Genomic DNA, 19,068 nt, shown 5'->3' with positions numbered 1-19,068 from the left:
ATTTGGAGTTAGTATGAATTTTCTATGAATTATTGAAGATTTAGCACTTATTTTTGTATTAAAAATCTATTTAATAATCATTTTCCCTGATTTTATTATGTTCTGGACTGGGCCTCAAATTTGTAAAAGGGCAGGGGCCCTGGCGCAAAATAGCCTAGACACAGTGAACAGCGCTTACTGGACGGCGGGTTGATTCACTGAAACCCGAGGGGCTCTTAAGTAAAATGGACCCGCGAAGGGGTATCTTCTAATCTCGGCCGCACGATCGCCAATGGACGCTACAGATTAGATTTAGCGGCCCCGAACCAGTATTCAACACTAGCCCTACGATTAAAAATCTATGGTGGAGATTTAATGAAGCCTGATTCATTTTGATCCGACTGATCCTAAATCTACGGCTAGGATCACACACGCGAAGGGATATCTTCAATCTAATCCGGGCCGTCACTATGGAGATCAACGGCGCAGAGCCTATCCCCAACCTCCGACTGCGCTCTGGTGACGACCCACGGCGTCGCGGCGGGCCACCATGGCCGGAGTGCCCACAACGCTCCATGGTACACAATCGCCCCACAACTCAAGTGCAAAATGAAATTGAGAAGGTAACAAACATGGGAGATGTGCTTTTACCGCGTTTCCGGCCGTCACCAGGTCTGCCCGCGACGACCCACGGCCCTGCCACGGCGGCGATGAATTTAGCGCCCCACAGGTCACCTTCCGAGCTCACAATCGCCACCCAACCGGTCCCGGGGCTTGGGCGAAGCCTTCTGCCCGCACCCGAGGCCCCAATTTGGCGTCGAGCACGACCGACGACGGGGAGGACGACCTTCCGCCCGCTTGGTTACTACGGCCCTGGCTCTCTCTCTCTCAACCCCCCCCAGGTGGACGCGAGCTGGACAGAAGATTAGGAAGCACACGACGCAATTCATTTTATGTGTAGCAGTTGGTCAACAACGGAATCCGCGCTCTCCGGTGATCACCGCCATGCTCGGGATTTCAGTTAAGCGCGGAGAACTGACAGGCTTGGCCCGTGTGACAGTGACGCTGGGACGAAGGGGGAAACCGCGCAGAGGCTGCCCGACCGGGTCCGCATGCCAGGTGCGCGCGTGCGGTGAAGTTAGCGGCTGGCACGCGGGCCCCATCTGTCGGCGCACGCGGGCGTTGGGCCGCGCGAGAGTAACAGCAGATGGGCCGAATTGAGAAGATTGAGCCCAGCTAGGCTCTTTTTCTTTTCTTTTTCTTTTTCTGTTTCTTTTTATTTTTCCTTTACTTTCCTTTTTTCCCCTTTTTTTTTGAATTCAAACTTGAATTTGGATTTGGTTATGAGTTCCTCCATTGAGTTAATTACACAAATTCAAACTCTAGTTTTGGAACCATATATTTTTATTTACTTATTTTTCTCCTCATAATATTCATTTCTTCTCTTTTCTAAATTCCAGAAATCATTTTGGACCTCAAATTCCACTCTAGTTTTAACTTATTCATTTTCATTTTTTTTAAATATTATTTTTACATTGTCACAAGTAATGCTCACACAATAAAATATTCAGCATGATGCAATGATTTAGTAGCATATCTTTTTATTAGTTGTTTTTGGACATGGTGTTCACATATGATGATGCATAAAGATCAAACTCACATAAAGAGAAATTGTTCCTCTACGGGTATTATTCCTAGCAATTACAAAGTGGGTGTTACATGTGCACATAACCGAAAGTGATTGGCATTGTTATTTTTCCAAGTGCTACTATCTGTTTTCCTTTAAAGCCACACAAGAGGTGGGTTGCATCATGTATTTTGTCATCTTGTTCTTGCATTTGTCCAAAGGCTTTTGTAAAGATAATGTCTGCTGCACTACCGGTGTCTACAAGGACATTGTGTACCAAGACCCTTTAATGACACATGATATGACCATGGCGTCATTATGAGGGTAATTCTTAAGCTGAAGGTTTTCCTAAGAAAATGTAATCGTCACATGGACCATTTGGACTTGATGAAGGGTCCTTGTACGCCAACATGTTGTACTCTTCTCTGTGCTTCCTTCTTTTGCTTCTTATTGGCTAGTTCGGAGCTTGAACCACCTCTGATTGGGAGCACTAGCTTCGTGGCCGAAGGTGACATAGCTTGATCACCTTGCGAAGCCATTGTCGTGGTCGTGAAAGTGAGTTCACCAGAGGAAGGGCGCCAATGTTGGTCACTTGCTTCTGATTGTTGTGAATCATGAAATAAGGCAACACGATTGTTAAACGTTAAGGACCTTCGTCCTTCGAAGCATTATCTTCCTTTGAGTATAATGAATCTTGGACGAAGGTCATGAATAATGCATCTTCATTATTCACATAAATGAAAATATAATTACAGAAGTAACATTATATTTTCATTCATTTCGTATTCATTACTTAAACAAATATTAATATCCATATCATATATCAACAAACTGATGTATAATATACATTACATTAATACCTTCGCCTTGCTCGAAGGAGAAAACAATAGTGCAATCTCAATTTTGGTGTGAACAGTACGGGGGTACTGTTCACCTATTTATAGGCACGGGACATAGCCCGAGTAAAAATACATTTATGACCTTAACATGTATACATAATCCTAATACAAAACATCAGTGATTAACTAGTCTTTTCCTCTTCGGCTCAGTGTCATGTTTGACCTTCGTAACCACCTTAAGCCGAAGCTTTCATCCTTTGGTGCTTTAGGCATGCTCGTTGTTGCTTCGGCATTCAATCTTGTTGCTTATAGACAATATCTCGGTCTTGAGGACCTTCGATAGAGAAAGAGACCCCCAACACTTTTGATCATTAGATTCTATCTAGATTAAAAAAATTCTAGGTCCTAGACAGGTTAAAATCTATACTACTTATTAAGACAACAAGGGTAGCCTGCCTCCCTTTGGTTCTACCATCACTACCAGAAACAGCTTCTTTGTCGAGTGTCTCAAGCACTCGGCAAAGCCTAGAAAACACTCGGCAAAGCCTGGAAAACACTCGGCAAAATCTTTGCCGAGTGTGACACTCGGCAAAGAAAGCTTGGCGACATCAGCAACAGCTTCTTTGTCGAGTACTTTTTATCGGGCACTCAGCAAAGTCTTTCCCAAGTGTCAACAGGTACTTGACAAAGAAAAGTCATTGTCCCGATGATTGGTAACGGAGATAGAGCCTTTGCTGAGTGTCTACTGTACTGACACTTGACAAAGAGTATCCCTTTGCCGAGCGTATTAGGTGACACTCGGCAAAGAGTTTCCATCTTTACCGAGTGTCTGCCGGACTAGCACTCGGCAAAGACATCACCAGCGGGCCCCTTTGTCATTGCCTTTGCCGAGTGAACTAGGAGGCACTCAGCGGTTGCTTCTTTGCCGAGTGCCAAGGCCACAACACTTGGCAAAGAGGCTTTATCGGTGCCCAGGTGTGCCTTCTTTGCCGAGTGCTATGATCTGGACACTCGGCAAAGCGGCTTTACCGGTGCCCAGGTGTGCCTTCTTTGCCGAGTGCTATGACCTGGACACTCGGCAAAGTACCTCTTTGCCGAGTGTTACACTTGGCAAAGTGACCAGTATACCCCTTTTTATTTGTTTTTGCTATTCCATCCAAACAAACAAAAGATATCCCATAATCATCATAGATATCACATATACATCACATATCTCACAAAGACCATAAATCAAACAAGTTCTCACAAAGCATTACCAACATGTTCGAACAGAAACATAAGTATCCAACACTGAAGAACTAGAATTTTGATACTCACAGGAGTATGGAACTGAGGAGGGTCAACTGGAGGGAACAACGGAGGTGGTGGAGCAAAACCATGTGCAGCGCCAAGGCTCTGCATGTACTGGAACATCTCTGCCATCCTCTGCTGATCTACCAAGCGGGCCTCCCGCTCCGCCTCGTGCTCCGCTATCATTCTTTCCTCCATCTCCTGTCATTCCCTCCTCTCTTCTTCTATCTAGGCCTATAATATTCCAAGCCAATGTTATAATAACTCAAAGAGAAGGTATATAACTCAAGGCATGACAAGTTACAGAAGCACTAACCTAGAGTTGTTGTATGCGATGATGTGAGCTATCCTACCAAGGTCATATGGCTGGGCTCGAGCTCGTGCTCCTTGCTCGCACCTGAGACAGAGTGGGAGTAGACGACGAGTCAATTGCCCCGTCAACAATCCAGTACCACCCATGCCTCTTGCCTCCTCCGACCCTCATGAGGACATCTTTGTCGATGTCCTCGGTCCTCGGATCGTAATCTGGCTCATGGACCTCCTATGCCATGGCAGTGTACTCACTTAGGTGGTTGTAGACGGCGGGGTTGCTATACGCCTAAGGCTATCATCCGGGTTGTAGGTGACGTCGGACGTCGCCTTGCCCTTGTGGGCCATAGTGTAAGGCGAGAAGATGGAGCAAGGCTGGCCACCATGTGACACCGACTGCAAGAAAACCAACGAGATAGTTAGAAATCATATCTAATCCAATGCTATATACCTAAATAAAAAGAGGGTGTACCCATGCTTCTACATATTTACCGAGGTTGTGGCTGCCTTGGTGGTGGGAGGGACCTTGCATCATCAAACATAGTTCCCGGCTAGCGTTGTACGCCTCATCCCACTCAGGCGAGCACCACCTATCCACCATCTGCTCTCAGCACTGAGGATGCGTGGTGCACCAATAAGGAATGTGCAACGAATGTGACATATTTTACAATATAGTAAGACTTACCCACAACTCTTGGTTCACCCGCTTCACCTTGTTGTTGAATTCCCTGTCGTCCCGGTCTACTACATCGGGGGCAACGGCGTAGTGGTCGAAGGTGTAGGCTGGGCCCGTCACTCCAGCATACTCAACCAGTCGAGGGAAGTGTTCCCTGCATAGAAGGCTGAGGATGCCATTGGGGTTGTGGTCGTGACCGCCTGCATTCTCCACAACCTTCTAAGACCTGCCCAAGTGATAAATAAAAAGTATTAGTTTATATTATGAATTTGAACACATAAGAGGGTAATAATCTAATTACATCATGATGTCCGAGACATCCTCAGATTCATTAACATAAATCAAAGTGCAAAAACAAAATGTAGCTCAACACGACCTTCACAGGCAGCCGACTGGGGGTTGCCGCTAACCCACGCCTAGAACTCATCATAATCTTGGAACTCTTGGAAATCCTCCACCATGCCTTCATCTTCTCCTGAGCAGTGGTTGCAATGTGGACAACCTAGGGGGTTTGGTGCATAAAGCAAGGGTGAGTACACATCAACATACTCAGCATTTGTCCCGTTTTGGCTGTAGTGGACTAGCTTTATGTGGGGTTAAGATCAAATCAGTTGCTTTTAGTTGGTCAGGTAATTATTACTAGTAGAGAGCCAGGCTTTAGCATTAAACCCATGTTATTAGCCCAAAAGTACTCCTTCCAAACAGAAAGAATACCAGAAACTAGAATCACAATCATAATCCTAATCATCAAAACCAGAATTATCTTCATCATCATATGTAATCATAGTATCTCTAATCAATGGAGCTCCCAAGGCCACTCATAACCGTGAGCACGGCTAATATATCAGTTTCATAACACTCTGCAGAGGTTGCACACTTTACCCACGAGTCGTGATCTCTTTTTGCCTCGGGCCGATCAAACCCTTAAACACTACCAAGGTGAATAGGCAAGGTTTCACTACACAGCCTTTACAAAGATTCCCTGAGGCTGTAGCCGCTCGTTAGCTTTCCTAAATGTACCGCACTCCTCCCCAAGGGGAAAACCACCCTCGGTAGAGCGAGCCGCATACACAGAGCCCCATTGACGACACAACGACGAAGCAAACTACACATCAGTTCCTCTAATTAATTGGCTAAGGGCGTCCCGTACCACCCTCATGTTTGTACTGTGTTCCCGGGTGGTCATTCAATGAACCAGTCCTTACGGTGAGACATTCGAGAAACCGCTCGAGCCCCCTTTAATGTCACAATGCCATCATCATAATCAAAAGTAAACCTCGTATCATAAATAATCTCATCATGTTCATTGATTAAGTAAAGCACTAGCAAAGAGCTAATCCAAAAATGATCCAACCGAAATAGGTGAACAAGGACAGGATAAACAAGAACTAGCCAATCCTTAGGTATAAATTATATAAATACAAAACATGAATTATAAAATGAGTGGGACATAAATAGGTCAGAGGAATTGCCTTCACCAACCAGCTGTTGCTCAGGGGTCTTTGCCTGCAACTCCTTCGGATTCCGCCAACGGACCGTTATCTATATGAGTTCAGACATACATTCCACAATCTTAACATAGAAATAAATAATACAGCACACAATAAAATATTACAACTAAACAGACGTGTGGCGAAGAACTCGCATCTACGACTATGCGAGAAAGAAATTACAACGGTCGAGGCTATGGTGAAAGACAATTACGTTAAGCAGCTATGGATTAAAATGCTTATCTAAACGTAATCATATTAATTAACCATCGCACAATGCATAAAATAAAATCAGCACTCGATCCTAATTAGTTCGGTATTTGATTTGTCATTACACTACGCGCCTTAATTATTATACACGATCCCAGGTAAATTTATAAGGATCGTCGCGTGACAAAGCGCGCGACACAACACACTACTCGAACAGAATTAAAAGGGATTGTCGCGCGGTGAAGCGCGTGACACAATGCGTGATTTAAACGGAATTAAAACGGATTGTCGCGCGACGAAGCGCGCGACGCAACGCGATCTAAATTGAAATTAAAATGGATTGTCGCGCGACAGCACACACGATCTAAACTGAAATTAAGACGAGTTGCCGCGCCACGAAGCGCGCGACAGCACACGAGAATTAAACTAAATTTAAAACGAATTGTCGCGCGACGAAGCGCGCAACACTACACGTGAATCAAATTGAATTTAAAACAAATCGTCATGCGACGAAGCGCGCAACACTACACTTGAATTAAACTGAATTTAAAACGAATCGTCGCGTGATGAAGCGCGCGACACTACACGTGAATTAAACTGAATTTAAAACTAAATGTAAACGTTACTACGCGCTAGGGCTACGCGCCGGGCTCCGCGTTGAGCCACGCTACCGCGCCCTGGCCACGCCACGAGGCCACACCACAGCCGTGCGACAGGCCGTAACCTGGCCACCCTCGCCGAGCCGAGCCCTGGCCGGCGGGCAGGGGCCACGCTAGGCTACACGGGGAGGGGCTGTGCGTGCACACGGGGAAGGGGATCGGCTAGGGGAGGGGGAGAGAGGGGAGCTCACCACGGGCTCGACGGACGGCAACAACCTCTCACCGGGATCCAACCTAGGGCAAGGAGAGAGGTGGAGAGAGGTGGAAGAGAGGGAGAGGGAGGTTACTGTGCGGGAAAAGAGATTGAGGGGAAGGGGGCGCGCATAGGGGGAGGTGGGGCCTGGGCGCGCGCTAGGGCTGGGTTGGGCCGCGTCGTGGGCTAGGCCGACTACTCTCTACTCGATCTCGCCTGCTCCTAATTGATATTAATCCACGAATCGAAAACCAAAACTAGACGAACGCACGACTAAGCAAAACATCAGACAAAATAAATATGCTTCGGCATGATGCAACAACAATATCGACTTAGGTTTTGTTTACACGTGATACGGACACCAGTCTCTATACTACTTTGAAAATAGGAGGAAGGAGCGAAACGGGAAGAGAAAAGAGAGTAACGCCTGAATTTGGTGAATATTGGAGAAGAAAATTTATACCTCCAAATTTAGGGTGTTACAAACTTACCCCCCTTAAAAGAATCTCGTCCTCGAGATTCAAGGTTGGCCAGCAAAGAGCTCAGGATACTTAGCCATGAGATCATCTTCACTCTCCCAAGTTGCTTCTTCCTCAGAGTGGTGACCCCATCTGACTTTGCACATCCTGATAGTGTTCCTCCGGGTGACCCTGTCTGCAGTCTCTAGAATCTGAGTTGACTTCTCTATGTAGGTCAAGTCTTCTTGAACTTCCAGACCTTCCACTGGCAGCTGCTCTTCTGGCACACACAGACACTTCTTCAACTGAGACACATGAAAGACATCATGCACCGCTGACAAATCTTCTAGCAAACTGAGCTGATAGGCTACTTCTCCACGGGTTGTGAGAATCTGATACGGACCAACATATCGGGGTGCTAACTTGCCTTTGACTCCGAACCTTCTGACTCCTTTGATAGGTGGTACCTTCAGGTAGACAAAATCTCCCACTTAAAAACTCAACTCTCTTCTTCTTGTGTCTGTATAACTTCGTTGCCTTGACTACGCTATCTTCAAATTCTCCCGAACCATCTTGATATTCTCTTCGGCTTCGAGGAAAATGTCAGGCCCAAACACTTGCTTTTCTCTAGGCTGATCCCAATGCAATGGAGTTCTGCAACTCCTCCCATAAAGTGCCTGAAATAGTGACATCTTCAAACTGGCCTGGTAACTGTTGTTGTAGGAGAATTCCTCATAAGGTAGCCTCTTCTCCCATGCATACTTATCTTGCAACGCACAGGCTCTCTACATATCTTCTAGGACTTGATTAGTTCTTTTAGTCTGACCTTCTGTCTATGGGTGATAAGCTGAGCTGAAATTCAAATGTGTACCCAAAGCTTCATGCAACTGCTGCTAGAAATGAGAGCTGAATTGCGTTCCTTGGTCTGACACTATCTTCTTTGGCACACCATGAAGACAAACAATCTAGGACATGTACAGATATGCCAATATTGCACTGTTGTAGCTAGTCTTGACAGGTAGGAAGTGGACTGACTTGGTCAAGCGGTCTACTACAACCCAAATGGAATCGTAGACGGCTTGAGTGTGAGGCAACCCAACTATGAACTCCATTCTGATCTCATCCCATTTCCACTGAGGAATTTGCAACGGCTGCAACAAACCGGCTGGCCTCTAATGCTCTGCTTTGATTCTCTGACAACTATCACATATAGCCACATGCTCTGCCTGATCATCAAACACCAAAATCACTTATCCAAATGGACTAGGGTCCATTTTCCTTACATTTCCTATTGACATGTTGATCATGTAGACATGGCCGAAGAGGTTCCAATCTGAAACATCCTCTGTGCATCAAAGTTTTATCAAATATTTATATTGTCTTATCACAACAGCCAATGACTTGCATCGAGCTGAGTTCTTACTTTGGGAACAAAATAACTCATGGGATCAATTGTTTCCAAAGTTCACTGCCGCTTTTGGTTCACCAAGCTCCACCAAAAGGCAGGGGCATGAGTTGAACACCAAAAGTGGTGGACGGTCTGGCCCTAGGGGCCGGACGGTCCGTGCCCTGTGATCAGATTAACTCGAGCGATTATCCTTATCTCGTGTGTGGTTATCCTTCTAATCATGTGGGATTTATTTGATATTGCCTAGGAACGGGTCCAAACCTCCCCCTATATATATGAAGGGGTACGACCAATTGAGAACCCCGAACACATTCCAATCGAACCAATTACTTTCTTATCATTCCTTCCCTAAGAGTAGATGTCGCCTGGATCCGTCTTGGGTGGCATGCCGACCCCAAGACGACCATAGGATCTTACCCCTTCTAGGGGGCAAGGTCTAGTTATCCATTCAAGATACACTACCTCGACTATTCTCTTAATTCCTTGGCGACTCCACATCGTCTAGGGACGCCCCGAGTTACCTATCGACCCGGAGCACCCTAAGATCTCTTCCCTAGGGGGCGAGATCAAGATTACAGCGAGAACGAAGACAACTCTATGCCATCATGGACCGTCCGGCCCAAAGCACGGACCGTCCGGTGCGACATAGGGAAGGCGCCACTCCTATGCCAGGTCGTGGACCGTCTGGCCTAGAGACACAGACCGTACGTGCCGCCATAGAGGGCACTGCTAGGCGGTACGCCCCTAGTGATTGGTGCTGCCCAGATCGGTACCAACACTCCTATCTCTCTCTGCATCCCTTTTTCCGCGCCCCGACGAATTGTTCATAGCTTCAGCAGGCCCCCTATCCCGGAGTGCAAAATAGAAGCCACCCCTGGCACTCTGTATGCCTATGAGTTCTTTCTCATCTCCGCACCTCAACCTTCACTTTCGTCTGCTCCCACTGAATTCGCTACCACCTCGAGGGCCGACCTTCTTCCTCCCCCCACCTATTGTCGAATCCGCAGGAGTTGGTCTCATCACGATGCTCCACCTCTAAGCCCACATGCTGCTCAAGGAGGACTAAAGGGAGTATGTCAACGTCTGCTCTAGCATCAATAGTGTTGCATCCTCCATCGATCATCTCCATTGCGTACTCTTCTCCATGCTCACACACCATGGGTAGCTCAGGGAAGCTCTGTCGGCTTGCTGACTGCGACGCTGCACTTGCTTCCAAAGTTCTAGGAGGCTCCCGATGTTTCGCAAGGCGTGGCCTACGAGGATGTTGTCGGTGTTTAGTTCTGACTGCGCACTACTTCTGTATATGGAAATATCGAATGAGTTCCATATATCCTCTTAGGAAACCCAATAGCTAGGCTAGCTCTTCTCCAAAAGATAGTTTATGAACCTCTCATTCGAAAGTAGTTTATACTTAACATTTTCTAAATGTTGGGGTTTATATTTGATTAGGTAACACTTGCAAAACACAATCTTTAATTCCCTGGTGTCATACGAAACTCCATTAACATAGCTTTCTCTTGTTAAGTGTATCAAAAATGACTTTTACTTGTATGGTGATAACACACTTCTCCAATTTCAAAATCGTTATTTGATTCCAACTCCAATGTTACTAGCTCAATTCCAACTTAGTGAAGGTCTCCTTTGGGTTCTTATGGTCCATGTAGATGTTATTCTTATAATCCATGCAAATACTATACTTTCATATAATAGAATCATAGCTCTAAACTTTGTAAACATGAACTAGTAATTCCAAATATTTATGCTTAGTATATCAACTCACTCTTTCTTTTATTGATCTGATGCTAAACCATCATCTTTTTTCTTATTGCAAGGGTACATATCCTGAGTCCTTGGCAAGGTGCACCACAGTGTATAGACCCACTCTTGTTCATATCCATGAAGCTAACTCATAGGTTTTACTTCAACCTTTGTTTAACTCCTCAAACTTATCTAAGAAAGAACTTCCTCACCCAAAGATTAAACAAATATTAAATATAACATTTAAGTTGGCATCATCACGTTAATAGGTATCTACAAACGCATAATTAAAATTATAAATTAGATTAGATTGAATTTTTATTTTAATAACCGACAACTAAACAATTAATCAATTATTTAACATGAACAATATGGTGAAATGATTTTATTAAAGCGCGCAAATAGCGATTTACACGAACGACGATGTGCGCGAACAACATGTGAATCAGCACGCGACAACACGTGAAATAGCATGTGCAACATGCATGAACGACACGTGCGGGCAGCGCGACGACATGTGCGAGCAGCGCGCGCAAGGGCGTGGGGCTGAGAGATGGCACGACGTGGCAACGCACGCGCGACAGTGAGGATGTGGGCTATAGCGTGCGGCACGACAATGTGCACGACATGGAGGCAAGGCGCGGGAGCTGGTAGACATGTGTGCGCAGGGGAAAGATGAAAGGAGAGAGAAGGAAGACGCTCACCTCGATGACAAGGACGGACATGGCGGGCCCCGGACACGACGGCGAGCCACCTGGCGCATGGTGTGATGACGGTGAGGCTGCTGCAAAGCGGCGGTGGTGAGCACACACAGGGACATGGGCAGCGCTAGCTCCCTGCTGCCGCGCGAGGAAGAAGGTCTTGGCCAGCTAGGGCTTTGGCCAGCAACGACGCGAAGAGATTGGCGCAGCGGCGGGCGTAGTGCTCGGCAAGGTGGTGTGGCCTAGGTCCAGCAGCGCACGTCGACGAGCAGGCCAGCACGACAGAGCTCGCAGCGGCGTCCATGGCCGAACGCGACGTGCGACGAGGCAGTGTGGTGAGCACGAGGCGAGGCGTGGAGAAGAGAGAGAGGGATAGGGCTGGCGTCCTAGAGAGAAGAGGGGGAGTTGTCCAACCGCCCGCGCGACGTGGGCGCATGCGTCGTGGAGAAGACCGGTGCAGACAGACGGTTGTTCTGTGGGGATGATGGCCTGACGTGTGGGTCCCTTGCACAAGTGAAAGACAGCGAGGGAACGTGGGTGTGTGCGGCACTGTTGGGACATGGGCTTCGGCCAGTAGAGGATTGGGTCAGGGGCATGCGTGTGCGTGTGTATTATTTTTCTTTTTTTGTTTATTGTATATTTATATATTCAAATACTTCCAAAAAATCAAAATAAAACCTAAAAAATATTTTACACTTAAAAATACCTAATTTATGGAAAAAGTATTTATAGACAAAAATCTTTTGTTTTGAAATAAATTGAGCTTCACATACAAAGAATAAATCGATTAAAATAAAACCTTTGCAATTTATGTACCAACAAAAATCATTCTTCAAAAATGAATGCATCAAACATAACTCCTTTAGTACTTCTAAAAATATTTTTAAGTACCTCAAATAAATAGATTTTGGTTTCTCGAAAATGGAAAAATATTTCCGAAAGTATATGAAAATTTATTGAAAGCTTCTACAGGGTATATTAACATGTTTCAAATACCTTTTGCACTTAGAAACACTTTGCAACGACATGAATGCAACAACCAAAGCACCTCTAGGGCTCACTTCACTAGGCTTACGTTAATGTATAACAAAATAATTCTCCATTAATTAGGAAAAAAGAAAAGAAAAGCAAGGAAAGGAGAGGGTAACACCTGAATTTGGTGGATATTAGAAAAGAAATTTTATACTCCCAAATTCAGAGTGTTACAAATATAACCCCCTTAACAGAATCTCGCCCTCGAGATTCAAGGAGAGATTAGCAAGAAAACAAGATTGGTTCACTAGTTTTTTCCATAGCTTCTTCTATTCAACTTTGATTCTTCTAGCTTAACTTACGGACTGGTTGATTTGACCTTTAGATGTTCACGATCAACTGATCCTCGTTATTGGAGACGATATGAATGATGAGTTGACTTGTTGATGACCCTAGGACCCATGGGTTAGGACCCACCATGCTTCCGCTGGGCCACTTCGATCTTGTTTGTTGATGTTGATCGCATTGCTTCATTGGGGTTAGCGGTTAACCCCCTTAACAGGAGCATTGATACACACTTGGTGAAGATGCTGCCAACTCTGATCTTGATTGATTAAGAGAGGTTGGAGATTGCCAACTGGATAGGTGCAAGAGGAAAGGGTGTAGATAGAAAAGGTAAGCATAAATGGATTTAAGAGAGAAAAGGGAGAGCACCCAACTACCTAACTCTATGGCACTTAGCTAGTAAACTGATGTCATTGCGGACTAAGGGCCACAACACATCAACACTCATCACAAAGAAGCAAATCAGTCATAACACAAAGACAAACTGCACAAGCATACAACAACAAACATCTCATTACTATATGTTAATGTTAGTTAGATGGTGGTATTTCTTGAAAAGGGAATAACTACTCTCTAAGGTTGTTGAAGGACGAGGGGAAGAACAAGACATGCAGGATGGGGGCACGAGCACAATAAAGGATGGAGTTAAGGCTAGCATTGTAGGCGACCAGGAAAAGGATACGACCAAGGGCATAATGGGTAGAACACTACTCTCGAGTTGAGATAGAAAAGGGGAGGTTCCAAAAAGCAAACCTAAGATAAGCATCAAGGAAAGATCTAGTGATTTCAAAGGTAATGGTGATATCAAACAAAAGCTAAGACTTGCAATGCGATAGAGGAAAAGGGAATGACCAAGAGCGGGATGAGTAAGAAAACACTCTTGAACTGAAATAGGAGAGGAGGCTTGAAAATGCAGGTATGGGATAAGCATTAAGGTAAAGATCGAGGGATGACAAGGGTTGAGGTGATAACAGACAAACACACAACAAAGGATGTATTTTAGACAAAACTTGCAGGGTGTCACTGAAGGGGGAGCAATCAATGATGAAATAGATGAGGCATTATTCCCAAACAGGGATGGAAAAGAGGAGGCTTCAAAGGGTAGGTTCAAGGTAAGCAGGAAGGCAAGGGCATAGATATCACGAGGGTTTTAAAAATGATAACGTACAATGATATAGGAGAGTAGGGAAATAGGCATAAGGACAAAGGATATAAGTACCACAAAGGATGGAGTTAAGACAGGACCTGCAAGTCGAAAAGAAGTGGGTACGTCCAAGGGCCAGATAGGTAAACTACCACTCTCAAGTTGAGGTGAAAAAGAGGAGATCTTTGAAGAGTAAGAATAAAGAGAAGTGTCAAAGCAAGATCGACGGATGACAAGGTGATGGTGACATCAAATAAAGACGCAGCAAAGGATGGAATTAAGACAAAACTTGTAAGGCAACAAGGACTAAAAAGAAATCAGGGGAGAGATGGGAAACTCATAGCCCTCAAACTAGGTTGAATGAAAGGGGGAGGCTTATAAAGGATACGTTCAAGATAAGCATTTAGGTAGAAGACATCAATATTGCAAGGGTCAAAGGCGATAACCGACAAGGATGTAATAGAGAAGAGGTGAAGGTGCACAAGAACCAAGGGTATGAGTACAGTAAAGAATGGAGCTAAGGTAAGACTGGCATGTGGCAAAGACAAGGTTACGATCAAAGGTGGGATAAGTAAAACACCACTCTCGAATTGAGAGGGGGGAAGGGAGGTTTTAAGTTAGGATCACAAGGGTAAAGGCAATAGCAAACAAAACACATTAAAAGATGGAGTTGAAAGTTCGCATGCAGCAAAGAATAGGACACATCCAAAGGAAAATGGGTAAGATACAACTTTCAAATTGAGATGGAAGAGAGAAGATTTTAGAGGGCAGATATAAGATAAGCAACAGGGTGGGATGTAGAGATGACAAAGGTAAAGATGATATCCATAAAAGCATGACAAAGGATAGAATTAAGGTAAGACTCATGAAATGGCGAAGTAGAGGAAACAATTAAGGGTAAGATAGGTAAGGTTCCAACCGAATGGTTGAAGTAAAAATTCATTACCGAGGGAAGTTATAACGAAACAACGAGATCACCTAGGATATACGAAATAAAATGATCGCTAATGGATCGTCGAGAAACATGGGTGGTCATTGGCATGTTAACTGAAACGTCTTAAATAGACATTGGGGTATGAAGATAAGCATACATAACAAATATAAGGGTATGCAAGACTCCAAGGATATGAGCATACTAAGTTCAAGGGAATATAAATTGCTAAGAGATAATGATCTAACAATGGAATAGGAAGGGATCTCAAAAGACAAGGAGGTTAAGAACATATAATCTGGAATGTTTAAATAGGCAATAGAGTTTTTCTAAGGTAAGTATTGGAAACAAGAGTATTGAAGAATCTAGGGGTACGAGCATGTCAATTTAAAGGGAGTAGAGATTTGTCCAATGGTAGCAAGGTAATGACGAAAGAGGAAAGAATCCCAAAAGACAAGAAAGTTATGGTCAGGGGCATCTACAAGGATCTTGCAAGCATAATAGTGAGATCAGATCTAATAGATTGAGAGAAGTATATACCACACTAGAATAAAATACTTTTGGCAAGGGGGTATATAGGAGCACGACATAGAATTAGTCAGTATGACTAATATTTTGAAGCAAAATCAAGGATGAGGTGAAGCAATAATCAATAAGTCCTTAAAATAGCCACTGCTCCTCTAGTATAGCGGTCCTACAGTTAGCAAGGCTTTGATACCACTTATGTCACACCCGGTTTTGACGGTAAACCGAATGCGAACCATGTACCTGCCAGGATTAGAAATTCACGTACACAGTGATTACATAAATGACTCATCATAGCACAATGCTTCGAATATTAATAAATAGTAAGTAATAATATTATAGACTAGAGCCATTTACATAATATAAATCAAAGTACATATAATAGAAATGTAGCCAACGTAAATAAAACCACCACAGGCAGCTGACTTAGGGAGCTCGCTAGCCTAATCCTCGAACTCGTCAAAGTCCTGGAACTCCTAGAGATCCACCTCGACGCCTTCTTCTCCTTCTTTACCTGAGCATAGGTTGCACCAAAGGCAACCTAGTGTTTTGTGAAAGCAAGGGTGAGTACACATCAACGTACTCAGCAAATGTCTCGTTTGGCTGAGGTGGACTAGCTTTATGTGGGGTTAGGATCAAGGAGTTGCTTTTAGTTCGTCAGGTATTTATTATTATTAGAAGCCAAGTTTTAGCAATAACCAACCCATGAATCCTTTCCTCATCGAGGAACATCATAATCATCATCGTAGCCAAAACCATAAATAGAACCATAGCATCTCAAACCATCTATATCTCTCATCAAAGAGGATCCCAAGCCCGCTCTTAACCGTGAGCACGACTAATATATCAGTTTCATTCCTCTGTAGAGGTCGCACACTTTACCCATGAGTTGTGATTCCCTTTCTGCCCAAGGAGCGCTACTTCCCATTGACCACTACCTAAGTGGCCTGGAAGGGTATAACTACGTAGCCTTTACAAAGATTCCCCTGGTGTGTAGCCACCCGTTAGGTTTCACCAGTCGTACAAACACAATACTCCTCCCTAAGTTGGGTGACTAACAAAACCAAATCGAATGAACCTCGGCACCAACCCTTACCAAAGCAAGCACTATGCCCCAACCCCCATTGATGGCCCTCCGGCAAAGCCAACTACACCCCAAGTTCATCTAATTAATCAGCTAAGAGCGTCCCATTCCACCCTCATGGTTGTACTGTTATCCCGGGTGGTCTCTCAACGAATAGGTCCTTACAGAGAGGTACTCAGAAAACAGTATGAGTCCCCTAAAGTATCACAAGTTCATCATCATAATCAAGATGACATCATCGTATCATAAATATTCTCATCATGTTCATTAATTAAAGTAAAACCATAGCATAATACTAATCACAGTAACCAATTCCCGAAGGGTAAACAAGGACAGGAAAACAGAATACTAGTAAATCCTTATGTTGTTCATGGTATGCGGAACAGTGAATTTTAAAGTAAATGCGACATAATGGGTCAGATGACACTTGCCTTCACCAAATAGAAGCTCAGGGTCTTTAATCTCGTAGAACTCGAAGAGCTAGATCACTTGGTCGCCAACGATTGATCTTCGATTCCTCGAAGCTCGGGAATGGGTCGCATTCTATTCGCGACGCAAAGCGAATACAAACAGGCACAAGCAAACATATACATGCATAAGAACATTACATCATACAAGGGAAACATTATAAATCACGCAGTACGAAATAGAGATGCTACTACGGTCAGGTGAAGAAACGCGATAGTCGGAGCTACGGTCGAGAAGTTATCGTGTTTACACTAAACAAGTATTAATTAGAATATTTAATTCGACATACTCGCATTATTCGACATTTATTTAATGTAAATTAAAACTACTACTTAGTTTTGATTAATTTTCTATTCTAATAGTTGTTGGGTTAAACAAGTAATTAATTAATTAATACAAGCTATTATAAGCGAAACTATTTGATATCGGATGCGGATAGTGCGCGAGTCGCGAAAATGACGTGCGGCAACGCAAGCTACACATGAAAATGGCACACGCGCAATGCTCGAATGACGTGTGACGATGCACGACACTACGTGAAATAGCACATTGACGGCACGTGAAACAACACGCACGACACCGCAAGAACAATGCGCGAACGGCACGTCCGAACGACACGCGGACACTCTCGACATAGCGCACAAACGACATGCAAACAACACACGAATGACGAGCGACATAACGCGCGCGACCACGCGCGAACAGCACGCGTGTGACACGCGAAGGAGCACACGGACAGCGTGCACGTCAATATGTGTGACCATGTGCAAATGACGCGACATACGAATACTAATAAATTGTGTCGTTTTTATATTAAACAAATATTAAATATACCATTTAAGTTGGCATCATCACGTTAACAGGTATCTACAAATGCATAATTAAAATTATAAATTAGATTAGATTGAATTGTTATTTTAATAACCGACAACTAAATAATTAATCAATTATTTAACATGAACGATATGGTGAAATGATTTTATTAAAGCACGCAAATAGCGATTTACGCGAACGACGACGTGCGCGAACAACATGTGAATCAGCACGCGACAACACGCGAAATAGCATGCGCGTGTCGCACGAACGACACGTGCAGGCAGCGCGACGACATGCGCGAGCAGCGTGCGCAAGGGCGTGGGGCTGAGCGATGGCACGACGTGGCAATGCGCTTGCGACAGTGAGGATGTGGGTTATAGCGCGCGGCGCGACAACATGCACGACATGGAGGCGAGGCGCGAGAGCTGGTAGACGTGTGTGCGCAAGAGATAGATGAGAGGAGAGAGGGAAGGCGCTGACCTTGACGACGAGCACGGATACGGTGGGCCCCGGACAAGACAGCGAGCCTCCTAGCACATGGTGCGACAAAGGCGAGGCTGCTGCAAAGCAGCAGTGGCGAGCGCGCACAGGGACATGGGCAGCGCCAGCTCCTTGCTGTCGCGCGAGGAAGAAGGTCTTGGCCGGTTAGGGCTTTGAGCAGCGACGACGCGAAGAGTTTGGCGCAGCAGCGGACGCAGCGCGCGGCAAGATGGTGTGGCTCAGGTCCAGCAGCGCACGTCGATGAGCAGGTAGGCGCGACGGAGCTCGCAACAGCGTCCATGGCCGAACGCGATGTGCGACCAGGCAGTGTGGCGAGCACAAGGCGGGGCGTGGAGAAGAGAGAGAGGGGCAGGGCTGGTGTCCTAGAGAGAAGAGGGGGAGTTGTCCAACCGCCCGCACGACGTGGGCGCATGCATCACAGTGAAGACCGGTGCATACAGACGGTTGTTCTGTGGGGATGATGGCCTGACGTGTGGGTCCCTTGCACAAGTGAAAGAGAGCGAGGGAAAGTGGGAGTGTGCGGCGCTGTTGGGCACATGGGCTTCGGCCACTAGAGGATTGGGTTAGGGGCATACGTGTGCGTGTGTATTGTTTTTCTTTCTTTTCTTTCTTTTTTTGTTTATTGAATACTTATATATTCAAATACTTTCAAAAATCAAAATAAAACCTAAAAATAATTTTACAC

This window comes from Zea mays, chromosome 8 (assembly GCF_902167145.1).
Source record: "Zea mays cultivar B73 chromosome 8, Zm-B73-REFERENCE-NAM-5.0, whole genome shotgun sequence".
Classification (NCBI taxonomy): domain Eukaryota; kingdom Viridiplantae; phylum Streptophyta; class Magnoliopsida; order Poales; family Poaceae; genus Zea; species Zea mays.
This window is presented reverse-complemented; position numbering follows the sequence as displayed.